We start from the raw sequence: 23,506 nt of genomic DNA on the forward strand, positions 1-23,506 counted from the left end.
GGTCGATGAGGACGTGGACACGAACAAGTTTTAGTAGCTTCACATATTCCAGACATCCATCACGAGGTTTGGTTGCCTCCAGAACTAATCATTTTCTCCTGAATGGTTCCTATGTAATACTTTCCACTTTTCTTTGACTGACATTTCTTCTTTGTCGTAGGATGGAGCTGCTTTCCCTGAAGTGATCATCATTAGCAGTGACAATGATGATGACATACCTTATGGACCCCTTGATTATTCATCTATAGGCAGTGGTGTCTTTGGCAGTGGGGATAGTGGTGATGATGATGCCCCTGGTAGAGCTAGTACTCTGCTGTCCACTGGGATGATGGCTCCGACCGCCTAGCTTTGCCTTAGCTTATACTCCACTTTTGCTTGTTGTTTTCCTTCTTTCTTTTCTTGTATAGCTTGTAAGAACTTTAAATGTGATACACTCAACTATCATAAGTCATTTTATAATTTCTTTTGTAAACAACTCGTGCCATTCATGGCCCATATATGTATATATAACAACCTGTTTTTGCTTGTGGATGACTTCCATCTACTATACTTCGAATACGAATGCTTGTATACATGACGGAACACCCTTTTCTTTCCCAAACTCTGTAACTGCATGTCTTCTCCTATTCAGCCATTCCAAAACTCATCCGTGCACATGAACTAATTTTTCAAAACCTACCGGCTGACACCATAAGCGGCTAGCCAAATGTGAGGTCGATCGGTTCATCCGAGCTTTTCCTGAGTAGCTCTTAACTTTTTGATTTCTGACAGTATACAAAAAGATGGTACTTCAGTTGAAAACAACTCTTAACCACTCAGAAGTTTGTTGTTTATGTGGCTTTGTACAACTTCTTTCATTTCAAATGGTTCATAACCCCTCTATTTCCTTCCTTTCTAGTGTATCCTGGGACATGGGTTCTTTTCATTACTTGGACTTTGTCGGCTTGTTTGATGAGAGCTCTTATGACGCTGACACGCTGTAGTTCTGAACTTGGAAATCATATGCTCAAGAACTCCCTCTAGTGGCCAGGGAGGTAGAAGAAGGCTTGTTCATAGGAGAGAGGAGTTGTGGTCGGTCCTAGAGGAATCCATCGTTGACAACTAAAGACGAGTTCATGGCCGTGGCAAAGTTATCAATCGATCTTTGAGCTACGCTTGTGCCCGTAGCTGCTTTCATAGATTTGGCCCAATGCCTCGTATACTCCATCAAAACTCCTTACCCATATGATCTTCATTCCCTCATCTCACCAACTCCCTGGAGGTATATTGCACTGATCTTGCCAATCATTTCTCATTCTGTATAACCATTCTTTACTTCTCTCTTCCATGCCATGGTTCTCTTGATTTTAGGATGAGAACTTCGAACCACTCCGACCACCCACTCCGGGTTCCTCGGTGGTGAGTAGCAATGAAGAAGATAATGCAGGAATCGCTTCTGGTGCCGAAGAAAACTCTAATGATCATGACGATTCCGGCGATGATGACGATGTTCTAGGAAACCTTTTATACTCCTTGCAGCACTGGAGCCTTTTTCCAATAACTTAGGCTACCTCCAGATGCATTTTTTCCACATTTTGCTCCTTGAAAGACAAAGGTTGCATCTTTATGTTCATAAGGAACTCGGCGTATAGGAATAAGCATGTTGGACTTGCATGTCCTTGAACCTTTCCCTTGTGAAATATAGTTGCTCTTGTAATGACTAGGACCTCCTCTTGGGTTTTAAAGAAACTCTTGTAATCAACTTATGTTTAATGGAAATATTCCTGTTCATTAATCGGCTTCCTTTGTTTGCATGGCTAGGTCTTTCAAGCGCACACTTGATATGTTTACTATACACCGGAACTTGATTGGCATCCATTCTCCATTTTGGGTACAAACACAGCTCATTCGGACAAAAGTTTGACTTTGCCTGTATAAAAAGCCTCTGTTGGCCACTCACTTAGGTTGCCGACTACAAAATTGGTCAGCTGAACAAATGATGGATCTGCCGGCTGTTTCGAGTTTTTTAGGGATAGTTGTCTTTTTGCCTCCCAAAACGTTTTATAAAAGCAACTAACGGTTCATTCAAACTTCACACCATCTGAAAACACCTTTCCTCTCTTTTTCACTCTTTTTCTCTCTCTTTAGATTTTCTCCCTCGCTCGCATTACCCAACATCCTATGCCTCTTTTCATTCAAAACTTCCATATTCCTTTACACTTTGAACCAATCGATTTGTGATTTGGTTGAGTTTTGGGTTTCCTACCTTCATTACGTGATTCACACGTCATGGCTTAGCCTCTCACTTGATCCCTTTTGGTTCCTCACATCCCTCTTTATTTTTCAGATTTTTGGATCCCTCAGGTGGCCTTTTAGTTTTTTTCCTCTCTCCTTCATTTTTGGTTCACCCACACCTATTCTTTCTTGATATATGGCGATATCCCTCATAAGGACGCTCATATCGTTTTTCTAGAGGTAGATGTGCCTCCTTCAGCCGTCGAGGTCGACACACATATACCTGCTGAGGACATGGGCTTCCTGGTAGATAACCTGAACATGGCAGTAGAGGAAATCCTTCCTCCCATGTTTGGACCCAAGCTATTACCCCTGCATCTCAGGTCATTTGATTCGGCTACCTACTATATACACCCCATTTTGATCGGCCCTAGGACTTAGGCGCTTTCTTTTGATTATGCAATGATGAAAACAAGAATGTGTTTGTCGCATAATTTTCAATAAGAAATATAGAATTTGTGTTTTAGTTCCAACCCTTTAGCTTATTTTGGCCAAGGGCTTAAGTCCCTTTCAAAACTCTCTTTCAAAACTTTCTTTCCGCGCTTTGTTTCGAATATTTTCGTAGTGTTCCGAGGCTCACTTTTTCTGAGGAAATCGAGCAAAGAACAATGTGGAAACAGGAGAAAAGGATGATAATTTTGTTAAAGAATCCTATTTCGTGCAAAATAGTCAGCCACGACCAATATTTTGGCCAACTGGTCAACTTAATTGGCCGATCGGCCAATTGGTGGGCCATCTAGCTACGAAATTGGCCAACTAGCCAATAAATTGGTCGGTCGGCTAATTTTCCTAAGAGTAGGGCATTTTTGGCAGAATTCTTGTTGAATGCGTACGGGTCATGCCATTTTAGATCTTTTCTTATTATATTGATGCACTAGGTACACAGTCGTCCCCTCCATTATCCTCATTTAGCCTTCATAGTCAAAAGGAAGATTGTCATCTTCCCAAAAAGTGGCATCCATTTCAACCACCCTTGTCATCCTATCATCCTTGTCTTCCACCTTCTCCTTGACTTAGCAGCCTTCCATGATTGTCTATATGGAGAGGATCAGAATGTATCAAAGATGGGAGAAGAGAATCGGGAGAGAGAAATGAATTAAGAGAAAAGAGAGATATAGAGAGAGAAAGAGAAGCCTTAAGCTTTAAGCCAAAACACTTCCATACACTCATATACCATCTTTCATATATACAAAATCATCCCATAAATTCTATTAGAGCCATATTCTTGAGCCTTGATCAAAAGAGAGTGAGTGTTCCTTGAAATAGTGAAAAACAAAGAGTTGTAACTCTCTCCTCACACACACTGTTGAACAACCCAAAAACACCATTCTAACTAGAATTTCAAAATTTTAAATTGAGAATTGGGAACACACTTCCTAAGCTTGAGGGTGATCAAAACGAAGTTTAGAAATCAAATCCTTTATTGGAAGGTAAATTTTGCACACTTTTCATTTTCTTTTACTTTCTTGCTTTTTTTTTTCTTGTATTTGCTTTTTTTGCTTGAATTTCATGTTATAAAACTTTTGTGAGCTAACTAGAAGTGTTTAGTTTAGCCACCTGTATATTTTTCGTTTGTTTTTCTAGTGTTTGAGCAAAATAGAGTTTTCAGCTTGGCCTAATTGGTTGGTCGGCCAATTTAGCCAGCCAACCACCTTTTTGGCTGGCTAGCTCATCTTTTGGCCAACTAGCCAGTTTACTCTTGGACAGAACCCAGTAGCCTCAGTGATGAGTAGAACAATTCCCGATGGTCTTCGAGGCCTCCTGAAGCTTTTGTTTTTCTTTTAATTCAAGAGAGATTTGTGAGGATATTTTGTTGTAATATTTTTATTCATCTTTTCCCTTATTTGGATATGTAATATTCAAAGCGTTATAAAAATTCCCCACTCCTGCTTCTTTCTATTCCGTTCTTTTTATTTGCTTTTCATATTCTGTAAATATGTATCTTCTGTTATGCTTGTCATCATATCCATGCTTTCCACCCATTCTTTATGCCTTAGATCTAACTAAATTTGCATTTGTGGATTTAATCGATTATTATATGATTTTGTGCGCTACCTCATGCTTTGAGATGTTTCACATGTCATATATATTAGAAGCCAAATCTGTAGTTGTATTTCATAAGTGAATTGCATTAGGATCTTGTATATAGAATCATGCATATTTTTACTAACTTTGTTTTGTAATTATTTGAGGGACGTTGGTAAATATGTAAGTTTTTGTACTTTAACATCCCGCCTGTGTGTTATTTTCTTTCTATGTTTAGCATCATACCATGCGGCTATGTGCTTATTTGATATAACTTTATGCATGCTAGTGGGTGAATTGTGTTATTTAATTTGGATTAAAATTGATTTTCATGATTGTACTATTCAAAACATTTTCAAGATATATGAAATCAAATTGTTCCAAATGGATGACACAGTCTATATTTGTTTGCTAAATAGTAAATTTTAAGATTTATTATTAATAACTGGAATATGAACATATATATATGAATTTAATTACAACTTTCAAAATCAAACCCAAAATTAATGAAACTACAAATTATATATATATAGCTCAAATCCTTAATCAACTATCTAATTTCCTTCTCATTTCATAAATATAATTTCAAACTCTTCGTATTCTCAAATGTATTGTAAAGATTTTACGTAAATTGAATAAAAATTTCCTTACCTTGAACATTAATTTTAGAAATATAAATGATTTCCCTTAAGAGTCTTCTTATGCTTCTTCAAAGACTTGGGTTTCTCTATAATTTCCAGCACAACATCTGGGTTCCTTCACTTCTCTCTCTATAATTTGAACTCTCTCTCTAGAGTTTCTCACAACACAAAGCAAATGAACCCTCCTCTTGACTTGGCACAAACACACGCCCACTTCTAACTCATCACCCTACACACGTGCTCACACGCTTGCACATTCATGATATTTCTTCAACTTAAATTATGATTAGGAATAACTTAACATATCATTATCCATTAACTTAATTAAACACAACTTAATCTTAATTAATCTCTTAATTAATCTTGATTTGCACACAATTTAAGTAATCATAATTGATCACAAATCCCATATAATTTAATTAGTCTAGTTGGCTTCATTCAAGACCCAATTAAATATATTTAATTTTTTCCAATCTGAATCAGATTTTTAGTCAAACTCCCAAAATGTTCCAAATATCAAATTAAAATTATTTCCATCATCAATTTTGGTTTCTCAAATCATTAAGGCCTTTCATTCCAGATCAAACTCAAAAACTCCATCAATAAATTATTTATTCAAATTGGACACCTCATAAGTAAATTTTATTCATAGTAATCACAATTCTCAATCCTCGGAACTTAATTAACTCCAATTCGGGCCCATTTAATTAAATCTTAATTTTACTAACTGAATCGAATATTTAATTAAACTCCCATATGGTCTGATATTTGAAATTACACTGATTTAACTCATCAATTTTGCTTCTTTAAACCATTTGGACATTCAATTTCTAATTCCAAATTAAATCGTTAATAAAATCATATACGAATAAGACTGAATAGTTCTCATAAATTCCAATTTAAATCAGAATAAGGACTAAGTAAAATCCAAATCTCGTTTATTAATTAAATGCCAAATATTATATGTTGTGGGGTTGTCACACTTCTCCCCCCTAAAAAATTTGGTCCTCCAAACTTAAGGCACTTGTACCTGAAAACCAATCATATAAATTTGCTTCATTTCATTCTTCTTTTCCAAGTAACTTCCTTACCATTCGATTTTCTCTTCATAGGAGTTCAATTCATTTCTATTTATTTGTTGGTTAATAACCGAAATAGGTAATTCATCATAATTTGTTTTGTCATCAAAGGCCATTCAGTAATGATCAGTAATATGTAGTAGACGTTGAAGTCAACCTCATAACATTAAACCATGAAACATATTAATCCCAACATACTATTCTCATCAATCACATAACTCATGTACTTTTATTTTGCTATTCACATATCTTCAAATAATTTATATATTTCCAAATAATCCACATGTCTGCAAAAAGTCGAGAATTAATCTCAAATAATATTCGTGATACTACTTAACTTCAAATAAATCAAAGTACTCCTCTATTGACATCCCAAATAAAGTCTTCCAAATAACTTAAATGTTCAATATCAATAACAATTTCCAATTCTTGGTCCACCAATTTCTTTGCAACAATTCGTTCTTAGCCGTCAACAGCAAATCAAATAGGGTGGAGATTTACTCCATTAATTCCACAACAAAAGTCATCTACCTCCAGAAGTCAAGGACAACTCACTTAGGTATATGATCAACATTTACTTATCATACTCAACATTACATCCTAATAATCCATATCAAGGGCATTGAGTCAAATTCATAGTACAACATTTCCAAATAATATAGATCATCTGAACGACGAAGAAACACTTATCACATAATATTAATCCAAACAATCAACTCATTTTATAACCAAATGGTTTAAAATCAATGAATGGGTCCTGAATCAATCATATAGACATTTTGCTCACAAATAGTAAACGTTTTCGAAATAGCGGTCTCATTCTAATTATCTTAGCAACCTTAGATTAAGTTTCAATTTCAAATGATGTTCATGATTCTCTTTGCTTTTCAAATAAATTAAAATATTTTGCTAATGACATTTTATATGAGATCTTCAGAATAAATTAAGTATCCAATGCATCACTAATAACGAAAACAAGTTCTTGGCCTTTCAATTCCGTTGACAATAATAATCCTGACATTATTCCTATACAATTCATAATTCATTATTTCCAAAAGAAAGGTCATTTAACCTTCATTGACCATGTCAAAAGGTTTTAAGTTATACGTATATAATGTAGTATCCCCAAATAAAGTTTCACATGCCAATCTATAACAGAAATTCCCGGATTATATAGGAATATCATCACATATTAATGGTCACAGTTTCAAATTGGCATCTTATGTACAAATAATAAGGATAATTCTGAAATAGAGACATATCAGAGTCAGAATAGAAGCATATATTGCAAAAATTCATCGAGCTTTTTCAAAAGTAACAGATGATGGGTTGCACTGAAATAGCATTAGACAGACATACAGATTAGAACGGCTTGGTTTGGGAAGTGGGTTGGCTTTTTGGCTTTTTGGCTTTTTTGGCTATTTTAGCCTGGGCTTAAAAGCTTGGTTTGGGAAGGGCTTTTTGGCTTTTTGGCTTTTTTGAGTTTTTTTGTGAGAGAATAATGTAATGATTATGGGTTGGATGTGATGTTTTGTTTGTTATGGCTAAAATAGCCTATTTTGTTTTTTGTGGCTAAAATAGCCAAAAAAGCCTCCAACCTCACTAGCCTAAAATAACGTTACATACTTCCAATTTAAATATTATTCATATGTGGAAGTTACTATTTTTTTTGAGAGGCCAATCCATAAAGGTTCATAGCTTGAGTAAATAAAAATGTTCCTCTTCTAATGTTCTTAAGGAATTTCAATGACGATATGACACTAGTAACTTGGGTTGTTCTTATCTAATTCATACAGGTGTCAGTCTCCTAACGTAGAGTACAACTCTTTTCATATTCAAACATGTTCCCCAAAAGCATATGACTTCATTAGACTAAACAATCTTGATAAAACATAAAGAAAAGCAAAAACCTCAGTTATAATCCCACGTCTAACAATTTTGTGTCAAGTCTCGGTTGGCTGAGCAAACGGATTCTAATTTTTTAATAATCAAATAAGACAAATGCATATATATCAAATTTTGACTTAAGACCTCTTGCATGTACTAACCATATTCTCATTGATTTCCCCATTAAATACCAACCTTCAATTTGATTAAGTGACTTGAAACGCCCTTTTTGTTTTTGGAAAATCTTTCACTCGATGCCCTATATCTCCTTATCTGAAGCACGCTCCTGTGAATCGATAACACAATTGCCTATGCAGCTTGAGACACATTGGACATGTTGGGGCATGTTTACTTCTTCTATAATCTTGCTTAAAATTACTTGTTTCTCCAATCACAAAGCTCTTCGACTTACTCTTTGGTTCCCCTTTTAATTTCATGCCTAACTTTTTCTTTTGATTTTTCACATTATCATAGCATTGCATGGCTTTCACCATATTCTCTGACACTTCTTCTACTTTGTCTAATCGTTCTGATAAAGACCCAATCTCCACTTCATTCTTACTTTTCACCATCTTTTCTTAAAGACAGAAGACAAAGGTTAGTAGCATTTGGGGTAATATTATTTAACTTAGAACATAACATCATATATAATCAATCATAAGTCATGCAATCATACAAAGACATCGCTAGGGCAACCTATTCATTCCCATGAAGTTGACCGAGAATTTTCAATTCGAAGCTACACCAGCCAAACATGATTCCAATTGGATTTTCAAGGTCATTCAACAAAGGTATGAGACTTTACGGTTTAACATTTCACATCATAGGTCCCTCTCCAAAACATACCATCTTACATATCAAATAATTTTCTTATTCGTAATTACCATAGCTCCACATACTTCATTGAACATCAAATACCTCAACTTCCAAATATTCTAGAGTCTAATTTGACATATAACCCATATAGATTTCATGATTTCCATCAAAGATTTTAATTCCTTATAATACCATATTCCCATAAATCAATATACTTGTACTCATCGATGTTCTAGTCAAAAATTCGGATTTCCTTATAATATTAAAAATTTCACAATAGCTCTTAACTTTTAGTCTCAATACTAAATTTATTACACAAACACATATGCATATTTCTGAATGCAAAACATATCACTTACCTATTAGATGCATACAACTTAAATCTATTCTAAACATTATAATGCTCAATGGACACATGCGTGAGATATTAACTCGTGCTCTGATACCACTCTATTACAAACCCAACCCGTCCCTAGAGGTTAGGGTGGTGACCGGCCAATAATTAGACCTCAAAGACAAAATTTCAAAATATTTAAATAATATCGGGGCCTGAAGCGGAAGCAAAATAGAGTTAACATTGTCCGTTGGGCTGTGCGTACATGTTCATATTCAAAATATATAAAACATCTCATCACAGATTTACAATATAGATATATGTATTTATTTAATACCTAAGCCAAGATCACATATAGGATATAACAAAAGCTTGACCAATGACGCGTAGCATAGCTTGACCAAAAATAAAGGCTAAAGCCTTGACACGAAGACACTTCTTGGGTGGCTTTACAAAAAGGGGTAGACTCCAAGCAATCTCTAATGCGGGTCCTCCTGATGCCCACCTACGTATATATACAAAGGACTGAGCTGCAAGACCAATGAATAATCTCAATGTAAAGAGGTTTAATGAATGAGCCCCGTATTTATTAAAACATTCTTATTATGGACAAAAATATTTTTATGGAATATGTGATACATAAATAAATTAAACCTTTCATAATTACACACGATACGTTGTTCAGAGACATATCATTCAAAAACTTATCAGACCTTTCAAAGATTATCAAATGATGGAATAATTCCTAATAACATTAAACATATTTAAACTTGACAGAATGACCTCTGGTCCATTACTTAGCAGAACAACCACTGGTCCAATACATGGCAGAACAACCTCTGGTCCAACATATGGCGGAATGACCTCTGGTCTAATACATCATAGAATGAACTTAGGTCCAACATGTTGTTCATAGAGAATTCATTTAAGGATGCAACAATAAATTATCAAATGAGAAACTCATTCATTCATAGCAAAACAGAATTTTAGTAAACTTAACTTATCATAACGTTTCAAATTAAACACTTAAGAACATGCTTTCGGTGAAACTCATTATATCATAAGTGATCTGGAATTTCTTAGCATATCTTGTCATTTCAAAAATACTTATTCGGTAGACTTATCACATCATAAACAATCGGAAATTTATATCGTATCTTATTGAATATTTCGTAGACAGAGCAAGAATTTCAAAAATCATCATATAACGTAGCCATCTCCAAAATCATTTATAGAAACATATCTTTACAAAGACATTATTCACCTTATCTAGTTTGATACAACCTACATATAGCATATAACCAAAGAAAGTGAAACACAATCCCAATCAAATACTTTTCTCTCTTATTCATTTACTTATGTCAGATTTCTTACTTTACTTCTTCAATCAATTAACTTATGTTCGTTCTTAGCTCAATAATCCTTAATGGGTCATAATTTATGCCTAAGAATCCTTAGGAAGAGATGAAAATGAAAAATATGTAATTTTTCAAAACATTCTGAAAAGGCCTGACAGCTCGAGCAACCACTTGGTCGCTCGAGTAGACTGCACAATCTGCAAAAATACTGAGAGCTCAATATATGCGCTCGAGCGGTGACTATACTGCTCGAGCTGTCTGTAAATTTTCTAGGTTTTCAAAACTAAAGATTTAGCTTCCAAACTTCATTTCAAAACTTAGGTTCATGCTTGCCTCAATTTAAATATGTAATTCATTAATAAACATGAACCCATGACTAATTTTAAATTATAATACAAAACCCTCTTTGATTTGTCAAGGTTAAAACTAAACCTTGATTAATATAATGATTCCAAAGCTTTTCTTCATTTTTCTTATAAAATATGAAATTAAAAGGTATAAAACTCTTAGGGAAAAAAAAAAACATTTGCACGTCAAAACTTGCAATTGAAGTTGTACAATTCTTAGAAAAATATTTGCATGTATGTAATTAAAATAAGACTAACTAATTTTACTTGTTCCAAAATCAAATCATAAATTTTCAAATTTAAATGGAATAAAATAAAACTCTTAAATTACATCGCATGGATGGGTTTATAACCAAAATCAAAACTCATGTTTTTTTGAACTCATGTTTCCAAAATTTTTCTTCAAAATCAAATGTATAATAAAATTGCATGGCTCAATTCCTAAAAATTCATAATGCAAGTAATTTATGAAGTTTAATTTAACTATAACTTTGAAAATGAAACCCAAAATTGATGAAAGTATATATATATATAGCTCAAATCCTTCATCAACTATCTAATTTTCTTCTCATTTCATAAATATAATTCGAAACTCTACTTAATGTCAAATGTATTGTAAAGATTTTAATAAATTGAATGCTAATTTCCTTATCTTGAACATTAATTTCAGAAATATAAATGATTTACCTTGACTATTCTTATGCTTCTTCAAAGACTTGGGTTTCTCTCCAATTTCTAGCACAACATTTGGGTTCTTTCACGTCTCTCTCTATAATTTGAACTCTCTCTCTAGAGTTTCTCACAACACAAAGCAAATGAACCCTCCTCTTGACATAGTAAACTCTCCAGCACTGAGGCAGAAACAAACACCCACTTCTAACTTACCACCCTACACACGTGCTCACACACTGGCACATTCTAGATATTTCTTCAACTTAAATTATGATTAGGATTAACTTAAAATATCATTATTCATTAACTTAATTAAACACAAAATAATCTTAATTAATCTCTTAATTACTCTTGATTAGCACACAATTTAATTAATCATAATTAATCACAAATCCCACATAATTTAATTAGTCTAGTTGACTTCAATTAAGGCCTAATTAAAATATTTAATTTTTACCAATCTGAACCAGATTTTTAGTCAAACGCCCAAATGGTTCCAAATGTCAAATTAAATTTATTTCTATCATCAATTTTGGTTTCTCGAATCAATAAGGCCTTCAAATTCAGATCAAACTCAAGATCTTCGTCAATAATTATGTATTCAAATTAGACGTCTCATAAGTAAAATTTATTCATAGTAATCACAATTCTCGATCCTCACAACTTAATTAACTTTATTAAATCCAATTCGGGCCCATTTAATCAAATCTTAATTTTACTAACTGAATAGAATATTTAATTAAACTCCTATATAGTCCGATATTTGAAATTAAACTGATTTAACTCATCAATTTTACCTGCTTAAACCATTTGGACATTCAATTTCTAATTCCAAATTAAATCATTAATAAAATCATATACGAATTAGGCTGAATATTTCCCATAAATCCCAAATTAAATCAGAATAAGGGCTAATTAAAATCCAAATCTCTTTTATTAATTAAATGCCAAATAGTATACATGGTGGAGCTGTCACAAAAGACTAACCTAGTGCATATAGTAAGTTCTAGCAATTTCCAACTTAGGACAAGATGCTCTCTCATTCTAGCATGTATGATGTCGTTTGTATGAATAGTGAAACCCTAGATCATTTCAATTTTAGGACAGGATAACCATACCCTTCGTAGGGGTGTTTGTTCTCTTTCCTGCTATGTGCAATGTATGGGATCTATATAGGGGTTCTTAAATTTAGATGAATGGTTTAGGCATGTTAGTTTTGGGGTTCAATTTTTTCGGTGGGGCGTACAATGATCAGTTGTGTGAATTTAGTCGAAGTGCTGCTGGAATTCTAATTGGGGGTATTGTTTTGTTTTTTCTAGGTCATTGTAGCACCATAGCTTCAGAAAATTCTGATATCCCACAAAGTCTACAAGTGTAAATAAATAGAACTTGTGGGATATCTGATCATTTTGTGATTGGAGAGTGACCACTTATTGATTGCACGAGCTTTATTTTGAATGTGATAGATGGCCCCACTTTAACTAGCCATTTGAGAATAGTTTTATTCTGAGTTTTGAATTGAGTGCTGAGTTTAAATACAATTCTACCAAGTCAATGGAGTTGGAATTAGGATCGAGTTAGTCTTGTGCATCAAAGTCTAGTGATTTTTGGGGGGTGATAACTCGGACATCACTGTCCTTTCTATGTCTATATTTTCTTTTCTTTTCTTCTGAGTCTATTTCAATCATTGAGCTAGAAGTTTTGATTGAAAATGCAGTAATTTTCGCCTACTTCTCTATGCCTTTAAGTCATTGCATTGACCAAAATTTTCAAAAAAATTTTTTTCCAAAATTTTGATAAAAATGAAGAGGAAGGAATTTCTCAGGATTTGTAAAATTTGATCGACTAAGAGGAAGAGAGGTGTGCTAAGCCCTTGATGGATGAGATCATTGCTGTTAATGTGGGTATTGAGAAGAATCTTGGCTCGATCCTGATTGGTTCTACATTGTTTTCAGAGAAACACAAGCAATTAGTTGCTTTATTAAAAGATTTCAAAAAATATTTTTGCACAGTCCTACAATGACATGCCTGGAATTGATCTTGAGATTGTACAATAGAGGATCACTCTTGATCTTGGACCTGACCCCCTAGCTTTTGAACTTTTATTCTAAATGTGCAATAATCAACCAGAATATAAGGCTTGCATAGTCGGATTGGAAGCATCCCCAGAACTAGGGGCAATAAGGTCGGATGTGGTCGAAGATTCAAACTGGATTGTTTCTCAAGCTAATGGAGACCAGAAAGGAAGTGAAATCCTAGAATCTGAAAGAAGAAGATTTATTGCTAATGGACAATCGGGTTTCTATCATCCACTCTAGGGGCAAATTCAGACCTAATTGGATGGGTTCTTACATCATCACGTCTGTCTAGTCAAAAATAGTAGTCATTCTCATGGATTTAGATGGCATAGAGATCTCACAATTAATCAATATGGACAAGCTAAAAAAGTACTATCCTAGGGAGGCTTACTGGGCCGAAAACCCAGAACGACAACCTAGGCAAAAGTTAGAGCAGAAAAATAAAATTTTAAAAAAAAGAAAATAAAATAAACTAAAGTATTAAAAATGAAAAATATAGAAAAAGAAAAATAAAAAAACTGAAGAAAAGCTCTCAAGGTCGAAAACCCGGAAGGGCGACTTTGACAGTTAAAGCACAAAAAGAGAATGTTAATACCCGAGTGAACCTTACCCATGAACTACGTGAGGCCTGATTCCTATCTTTGGGGTATGTATGGAGCTTTATCCTAAAGTTTCGCCCCAACCATTGTTAACTCACTCATCCCGTCCATGTTTGATTGGTGTATCTTTATTCGACTTGACTGTGTTGTCCATGTTCAATTGGGTTATCTTTATTCAGTTCGATTGTGCCATCTCTTCTTCATGGTAGATTCAGTTGCAAGATAAATCAAGCTTGGGTTATTTGACTTAAGGTTGTGCATCTCAGAGGTTGATTCCATGTTGGTCGAGTAGTGGCCATTTGCAAAAATAGATTTTGAGTACTTTCAATGAAGTCAATTACTTTTCTCAAAAATTATTCTATCTTTTCCAAAACCAAACCATTCATTGGACCAAGAAGGAAAATTTTCAGTGCACACAGATTGACTTACATGATGTCAAAACTGAGAGTAGAACAAGCATGCTAATTTAACTCTTGTGTTCATCAAAATCTTTTTAGCAGAAAAAAAAAAAAACAGTCCAAGCAATGAACTAGGGTCATATTCGAGTTAGGAATTATGTTTTCTCCCTGCACTCTCGAGTCTCATGTTCATGTTTCAACCGGCCAGCTAACAATTCAGTCGGCCATCCAAGTTGTTAGTTGACTGCAGGTGTGCTTCTTGATTGTTTCAGCCGGCCAACAACTTGTTTAGCTGGCCGGTGAAGTTTCTAGCCAGTTCATTTAGCTGGCCGGTTAATGAAATAGCCAGCCCATCAATTTTTTCAATTGGTTGGAGAACAAATCATCTGCCTACCAATCAATTAGCGAGCCAACCAATTTTTGAATCTAGACTGGAAAACTACAGAAGTTGTGTAGGCTCAATGGTGTGTCCTTTCGAGTCATGTTTTGAGTGTCTTTTATTCTAGTAAGTGTAAATAGGTGTATTGAGATTTCTTTTGCTTTGTTTTTCTTTCATTGAGTCATTCTTTGATTTCTAGTCAGTTGAGGGCTCAGTGTCCAATTTAGGATTCATTAAAATTCATTCATTCTCACATTCAAATTCGAAACAAAATATTTTCAAGCTCAAGTGCAAAGCCATTCATGCCATGATATGCAAACAACAGAACTTGTTTTGTTAAATTTCAGGGTGAAGGCCTTGATCAACATTACAAAGGAAGACCAATTTTTTTAAAAAAAAAACAACAAAGGAAATTCTGAAGCATTGGTGCTCCTTTCTAAGCAAAAACAGAAAATGAAGAAAAAAAGAAAAAAAAAAGAACAAAATGGAAAAAAATGAAAATACAAAAAGACGAAGACGAAGAAGAAGAAGAAGAAGAAGAAGAAGGAGAAAAAAACAACAGAGAAAGGGACTTTTTCTCATATTTTGGTAGTAGCCTAGCGATGAAGATACAAACCGGCTTCATTCGTAGACAATCTCATCGCTCGACTCTATCGTCAGCTACGTAGCCACATCTTCACTCTCAGGAAGCCTTTGAAAACTCTGTCTCGGCATTGGCAGAGCTTCCGAAAGAAATTACTCCCTGCCAGCCGTCAAATGAGGAATACGAAGGGACTTCAAATCGGGCCATGGATGTGGCCTGTCGTTTCAACTATTTGTTTTGCTTTTTTAGTATGCTAATCTCTTCTTGAGCATCTTTGTATATACGCTGGAGTAGAGAGAGTTGTATGTTTAATTGATGTACCTCACTTGTCTTGTTCTGCGGTCGGTGGGACAAATTGAAGACCGTGGTCACCGTCTCCACACAGGACTTCAATGTGAAGTGGTTGGCATCGATATCAGATTGTGTTGCCATTGTTTGCTCAATTGACAGCGCAGGAAAGCTGAGAATAGGGGCAGGGGTAGGGGCATTTTGTCGAGGCTCAGAGGTGCTGGCCTCAATAATCTCGATCAGGGAATCGTTAAGATTAGGGAAGAGAATGAGAGGACGGCGAGAAGAGGCCATGTCAGAAGAGAGTAATGCCGCTAAAGAGGAAATTTGCAGAGTAATGGCAAGGGAAGTTTGTAGCTTTCTGCTTTGTCCCTCTTGTAGACCTCAGTTTAAGAAGAAACTGGAAGAGGAAGAAGCCAAGAGAAGAGGGATTGTTGAGGAAATCTCTGACAAATAAGGCTAGTCCAACGGTTGTTGGTCAGGCACGCCGTGATTGTTGAAATCGCGAGCCGAACAAAGCACTTGACGAAGACAAACGAGACAGAGAGAGGGACCAAAAACATGAGAGATGTGTATATATGTATATATTTTGTATGTATATGTTTCTGTATATATATGTTTGTGTATTAATATTTCTATGTCCATATATATATATGTAGATGTATGCATTCGTATATGTATATAGTTTGTATGTATATATTATGTCTGTATGGATATATGTAGTATGCATTTTGTAGATTATTTGTATTCGTATATATATGGTATGTATATAGATTTTCAGAAAAAGAAATTTTCAAGAAAAAAATTTTCAAAAAGAAATTTTGAAAAAAAAAAGAAAAAAAGAGAAATTTTAGGGAAAAAAAATAGAGAAAATTTTGAATTTTGTTTTGTTTTGTGTTTTGTGTTTTGTGTGTGTGTGTGTGTTTTGTGTTTTGTGTGTGTGTGTGTGTGTTTTTTTTTTTCCCATCTATTGTGCATCTATCATATCATATCATTGCATACTGTATGCCTCACATTGCCCCGTCGTGTGTTTGCATTCACCCTTACACTTGCACTGTGATAACCCTGTCCCTTATTATGTTAATTGGTCCTTAATACGAATGTGATTATGTGTTTTGATATGATTTCGTGTGCCATTAGGTGAAAATATGTGGTTTTGAATTTCTATCTGTTCACCGTAGGAATATCTGTTTGATTATCTGCTTTGGAAATTAAATTGAAGGTCTTATCGGCCATAGAACCCGAAATTGATTACGCCATTGTGATTAGCGTAATTTTTAGAGCCTACGGTGAAATTTAATTTAGAAATTTATTCGGACCAGATTAATTGGATTAAAATAATGGCCTAGTGCTCAAATATGTAATGTTGTTGATTGTACTTAAGTGAAATTGTGTATAGTGGAGCATTATACACCCAACCCCTCTCTTTTCATTCATTTGGCCGTAATCAACTCAAAGAGAGGAGAGGGAGGTTCGGCTAGAGAGAGAGAGAGTGTAGGGGAGGGTTGAAGTTGATCTTGAACTTGAGAGATTCGAAGACCAACTCAAGAAGTAAGCATATATTGGGAAGATTGAGCTCCTAGGTGAGTAATCAACCCCTAATTCATAAGTTTGAACTTGTGATTTTGTGAATTCAAGATTAATTGGTGAGCTAAATCATGAGTGGTGTTCATTTTGATGAGATATGGTCATGCATGCATAGAATTGCTATCAATTGCCATAAGTTTGCATAATCTAGCATGTAACGTGCCAATTAAGAAAGATTGGAAGTTTGATCATACATGCAAGCATGGTTTTGTTGGGCTTTATGAGAACAGACACCATTTGCATCATTTGAAATGGAATTGAAATTAAAAGATTGCATGCATGTTTGATTAATGAACTTATATGAGGTTTGAAAGCTTGAGCCATGAGTATACAAAAATGTTGATTTGATTTTGAAGAAATGTGACCACAATTTTGAGCAATTGGCCTCCTATTACTTGTGTACTCATGGTATGTAATGTATTTGCATGCTTGGGAACCAAGATTATGAGTTTGCAACCTTTGGAGGTTGTTTTGAGCTCAAGAACACATTCTGGAAAACCTAGAATTCTTGATGTCTGCTCGAGCTGGGAAACCGCCACTCGAGCGTGAAATACGAGCTCCCAGCATATTTTGCAGACATGGCGTCCGCTCGAGCGGGGAAGTCGACGCTCAAGCGGGAAGCTATGTAGACAGACCTTCCGCTCGAGCGCCCGAGTTCACGCTCGAGCATGAATTTGATGCAACTAGCACTTTTGCAGACCAATTGGGTCCGCTCGAGCAGGGAAGTCCACGCTCGAGCGGGGACCCTGTTTTCTGAAATTTTGTTTATGCGTTCTGTGTTTTGTTTTCAGTTCTCCTTCACTTCTAAGTACTCTTAGGCATGCATTGAGCATTTTAATTGAGTTAAAGAGATAAGAATAAAGCCTTAAGAGGAAAATGTGAATTTAAGAACGGATTGAATTGTTGGTGACCCTTTTGTGTTCATGGACTGTGTAGGGTCGAGCTCCAGGGCAAACCAACCAACCGATCAGTGTGAGTGATATCGATATTTGGAAGCTTGTCATTTGTCCAATTGCTTATTTCTTATAAGCCTTATGCCTTATGATTTGCTAGTTTGAATTGTGGACAAATGTCTGACATGAATGAATGGGCCAGAGGCCGTTTTGACAAGAAAGAATGAATGGATGGGCCGAAGGCCGTTTTGACATGAATGGATGGGCCAGAGGCCGTTTTGACATGAATGGATGGGCCAGAGGCCGTTTTGACAGGAATGAAAGATAAATGGGCTAAAGGCCAGTATGTTTGAAACAACAGTCACTTGACTTAAATTGTGTATATAAATGTTAAATATAAATGTGAATTGGGCCCAAGGCCGTTCGGAGTATGTTGTTTTACATATCGTTGGTATCTTCTTATTTGATATTATTCACTGGGCTATCGCTCACGCTCATTCATGTGTTTGTAGGTGAGCCAAGAGAGGTCCAGGCCCAGCCCCAGTGAAGTCTGTGTGGAACAACCGAGTTTTGGAGAGTCAGCCCTAGTGTCTCACGCACGAGACTCGTTTTCGCCTTTCTGCTATGCTATGTTATTTTTGTCATGTTGGCGAGGACTTTGCATATGTCTGTATATAGTTTTCATGGGTTGACTTAGCTTTTGGATGATCCTGTTTGTACAGAACTTATGCTACTGTATTTCTGTTGTGAGTTATTAATGTAAATATGTTTGGTTGTTTGGATGTGCCATGTAAGCACAGCTCTATGGACAAAGTTTTGAACTGCTTCCGTTTGGCCCCTATTAACTTTGTTAAAAATACATTTGTTTTGGTTTGAGGCCATAGGTAATCTCATGATTACTGGCCGGTTATGTCCTTAACCCACGGGGGCGGGTTCGAGTCATGACATGCACTGTCTATTACATTTGTCATGCATGGTTACAATCCATTCACATCGTTTCAAACTTTTTTGGTTACAACTTTTCTCCTTTGCCCAGTTGAAACTATTGCCCTATTTCGTATTGAGCTATAGTCTTGGTCTTGTATATTGGTTAAGACCCATTTCTCTTTTACTCGGTTGAAACTATCGCCCTATTTCGTGTTGAGGTACGGTCTAGGTCTTGGTTGAGACCCATTTCTCTTTTATCCAGCTGAAATCAATCCCCTATTTTGTATCGAGGTACGGTCTAGGTCCCGTTGTTTGATTAAAACCTTATTTTCTTCTCTCATGTGAGTATGTTTGGATTGTACCCAATTGTTTTGCATCATTTGCATGAGGCTTGCCTTACCATATATTACATATTACATTGCATAAGTCAGGCACGTTCAAAAAAGAAAAGGGAAAAAAAAAAATCAACTTTCAATTGAATTAGCATATCATTTGCATGGTTACAACTACCACTGTTGCATTACTTGGCTATAATCTATTCACATCAACATTTGATTACAACCCTTTTCATCAGTTAATGTTGGCCCCCTCTTTGGGGTTATAGGTTCAAACCACTTGGTTAAATATTGGCCCTTTTCGGGATGATGATACTATCCCTTTCTTGGGTTGACAGTTCAAACCACCAGTGGTTAATACGTTCCTTTTCTTGGGTTGTTCGTTGAGACTATCCATTGGTTAATACCTCCCCCTTTTTTGGGTTGTAGGTTAAAACTGTTCATTGGTTACATTTTCTTCTCTTGTGAGTGTGTTTGGATTATATCCCTTGTTATGCTTCATATCATTTGCACGAGGCTTGCCTTGCATATTATCCATTACATTGTATTGCATAGTCATGAATTTTCAAAAATTGGCTTCGCGAAACGTATAAGCCTAGCTTTCAATTGTATTTCGAGTATGTCATTTGCATTTTGTCCCTGAACTGCGCTGGTTTGATTCCTTGCAAAGGGATATGTAGGCAACCTTCAGGTTCAACCAACTGTATTTATATTTTGTTTGTTTGCCTAAGTCTTATGACCATGTCAAAAGGGTCGTCTTTGGGCTTTAACTTTCACTCACGTCAAGAAATGACTTTGAATTCTGTCAAAGAGGGGGCAACTGTAGACACCCTATTTTGACCGACCCTAAGACTTGGGTGCTTTCTTTTGATTACTTGATGATGAAAATGAGAATGTGTTTCTCGCATAATTCTCAGTAAGAAAATATGGAATTTGTGTTTCGTTTCCAACCCCAAGCCTGTTTTGGCCAAGTGTTTAAGTCCCTTTCAAAACTCTATTTTGAAACCTTTTTTCGGAGCTTTGTTCCGAATATTTTTGTATTGTTTCGAAGCTCACTTTTAAACTTCAAAATGAAACTTTTTTTTTGAGGAAATCGAGCAAAGAATAGTGAAGAAATGGGAGGAAATGATGATAATTCTATCAAAAAATCCTGTTTCGTGCAAAATAGTCAACCACAGCCAATAATTTGGCTGGCCAGCCAGTCATATAATTGGTTGGCCAGTCAAGGTTTTTTGATTGGGCAGTCAATAAATTGGCTACCCGGCTAATTTTCCCAGGAGCAGGGCAGTTTCGGCAGAATTTTTATTGAATGCGTGTGGGTTATGCCATTTTAGATCTTTTGTTGATACATTCATGCATGAGGTGCATCTACTCATCCTCCATTGTCATCCTGTGGCCTCTATTGTCAAAAGGGAGTCAGTCCTCTTCCCAAAAGTGGACATCCAATCCAACCACCCATATCATCCCATCAACCTTGTCTCCCACCTCCTTGACTTTGCATTTCCTGATTGTCTATATGGAGAGGATCATAATGTATCAAAGAGAGGGGATGAAAAGAAGAGAGGAATGAATTGAGAAGAGAAAAAAGTTAGAGAGAAAAGAGAGAAGTTTAAGCTTTGAACCAAAAACTCCCATTTTCAAATATACACTACCATACACTGATATACAATCATTGAGGCACCGAAACCATCCTAAAAACTCTGATATAGCCAAGCTTTAGTAGCCTTGATAAAAAAAGAGTAAGTGTTTTTGAAAGAGAGGAAAACAAAGGTTGTGTTTGGTAGAGCTTGAGAATTATGATTTCAGAATAGAGTTGTATTTGGAGTTTGTGTGTTTTGGAATTATGATTTGAGTATGAAAAATTTGTTTGGTTATGAGTTTTGAAAAGAGTTTTGAATTGAGTGATGTGACATATGATATTCGATTAAAAAATTTACAACTCATAACCAAACACACAACCCAAAATTTTATTCAAAGCTCATAAAAAATTTAACAAAAATTTCCAAAATATTTTTATTTAAAATATAAAAATACGGTGAAAAAAAAAAGAACATTGTTCTGGTCAACCGACCGGACATCCGGGAGGATGACCGGGTAGACGTGTTTTCACATATGGGTGTGGAATCAATTTTTGAAAATTGTAACCAAACACATGGCTCAAGCCAAGGAGTGGAATTGACTTTGGAAAGCTTAACCAAACACAGCCAAAGAACTCCCTTATACGCTCTATTAAACATCCAAAAACCTCATTCACACAAAAATTTCGAATTTTCAAATTGAGAACTAAGAAATACACTTCCTAAACTTAAGAGTGATCAAAAGGAAGTATGGAAATCAAATCATTTCCTTGGAAGTGAATTTGCACACTTTTCATTTCTTGTACTTTCTTATTTTGAGCTTTTTGTTTTAGTTTCATTTTATATTATAAGCTTGTTATACTCTAATTGGGGGTGGTTACTTAAGCCACCCACGTATTCTCTGCTTGTTTCTGTCTTTGGTGCTTGAAAAGTACAAAACAGAGTTTTGGCCAGGCCTAATTGGCCAGCTGGCCACCAGCTCATCTTTTGGTCGGCCAGCCAACCTTTCCTACACAGAACCTAGTAGCGTCCCGGCGTCGAGCAGAATGGTTTCCAACGGTCTCCAAGACCCCCCTGAAGCTTATGTTTTTCCTATTTTTCTTTTAATTTAAGAGATATTTGTGAGGATATATCTTGTTGTAATATTTTATTTATTTTCCCCCTATTTGGATTTGTAATATTCAAATGTTGTAATAATTCTCCACCTCGCTTCTTTCTATCCCATTCTTTTACTCACTTTCCCTATCTGAACATATGTAGTATATTGTGTTTATCATCATATCTACGCTTTACAACCATGTTTCATGCATCTTGATTCAGCTAAATTTTGCATTTGTGGATTTACCCGATTATTACATGATTTTGTGTGCAACTTCATGCTCTTGATATGAATCACTTGCCATAGTTTAGAAGCCGAATCACTAGTTGCATATCGTGAACGAATTGTATTAGAATCTTGTATATAGGATCATGTATGTTTTACTAACTTCATTTTGTAATTATTTGTGGGACGTCAGTAAATATGTTAGTTTTTGTGTTTTGGCATCCTACCTGTGTGTGATTTTCTTACTATGTTTAGCATCCTACCATGCGACTATGTGCTTATTTGATATGACTCTATGCATGCTAGTGGGTGAAGGTTGTGTTGTTTAATTTGGAGTAAAATTAATTTTCATGATTGCACTATTCAAAACATTTTCAAGATAATGAAATCAAGTTGTTCCAAAATGGACGACACAACCTATATTTATTTGCTTCACATAGTAAATTTTAGGATTATTAATTAACCGGAATATGAACATATAAAGTCAATAAAATTCATATCATGGTTTAGTAGAGACCGATCTTTGATCGGGTGAGTGGGGGTGCTCAATTAATGATCTTCTCCTCTCATACCTAAGGTTTCGAGCCAAGCATCCTTGGTTATGACGAACAATGGTCTTGGCACGAGTCACGAGTTTCCTAATTTTCCCAAAAACATTAGGTGGCGACTCTAAGATCTGGTGATGTAGTCCATTTCTGGAAAATAATTTGTAACAAAATGACTTTTTCTATAAAAGTTTCCAAATCTGGATTTTCATCTATGTTTCACATTGCACTCGTGAGATTAGATCGAAGAAATCGAGGGTCCAAACTGTTTCACATGAGCGGGTACTGTGATACCCCTGTTCCGTATTATGCTAATTGATCCTCCTTATGCATATGATTATGTGTTTGATATGATTTTGAGTGCCATTTACATGAACATATGTGGTTTTGAATTTCTATCTGTTCACCGTAGGAATATCTGTTTGATTATCTGCTTTGGAATTTAAATTGAAGGCCTTATCGGCCACAGAACCTGAAATTGATTGCGCCATCGTGATTGGCATAATTTCTAGAGCCTACAGTGAAATTTGATTGAAAATTGATTCGGATCAAAATAATTA

Source organism: Camellia sinensis, chromosome 5 (genome assembly GCF_055761805.1).
Source record: "Camellia sinensis isolate YWXY chromosome 5, ASM5576180v1, whole genome shotgun sequence".
Lineage (NCBI taxonomy): Eukaryota > Viridiplantae > Streptophyta > Magnoliopsida > Ericales > Theaceae > Camellia > Camellia sinensis.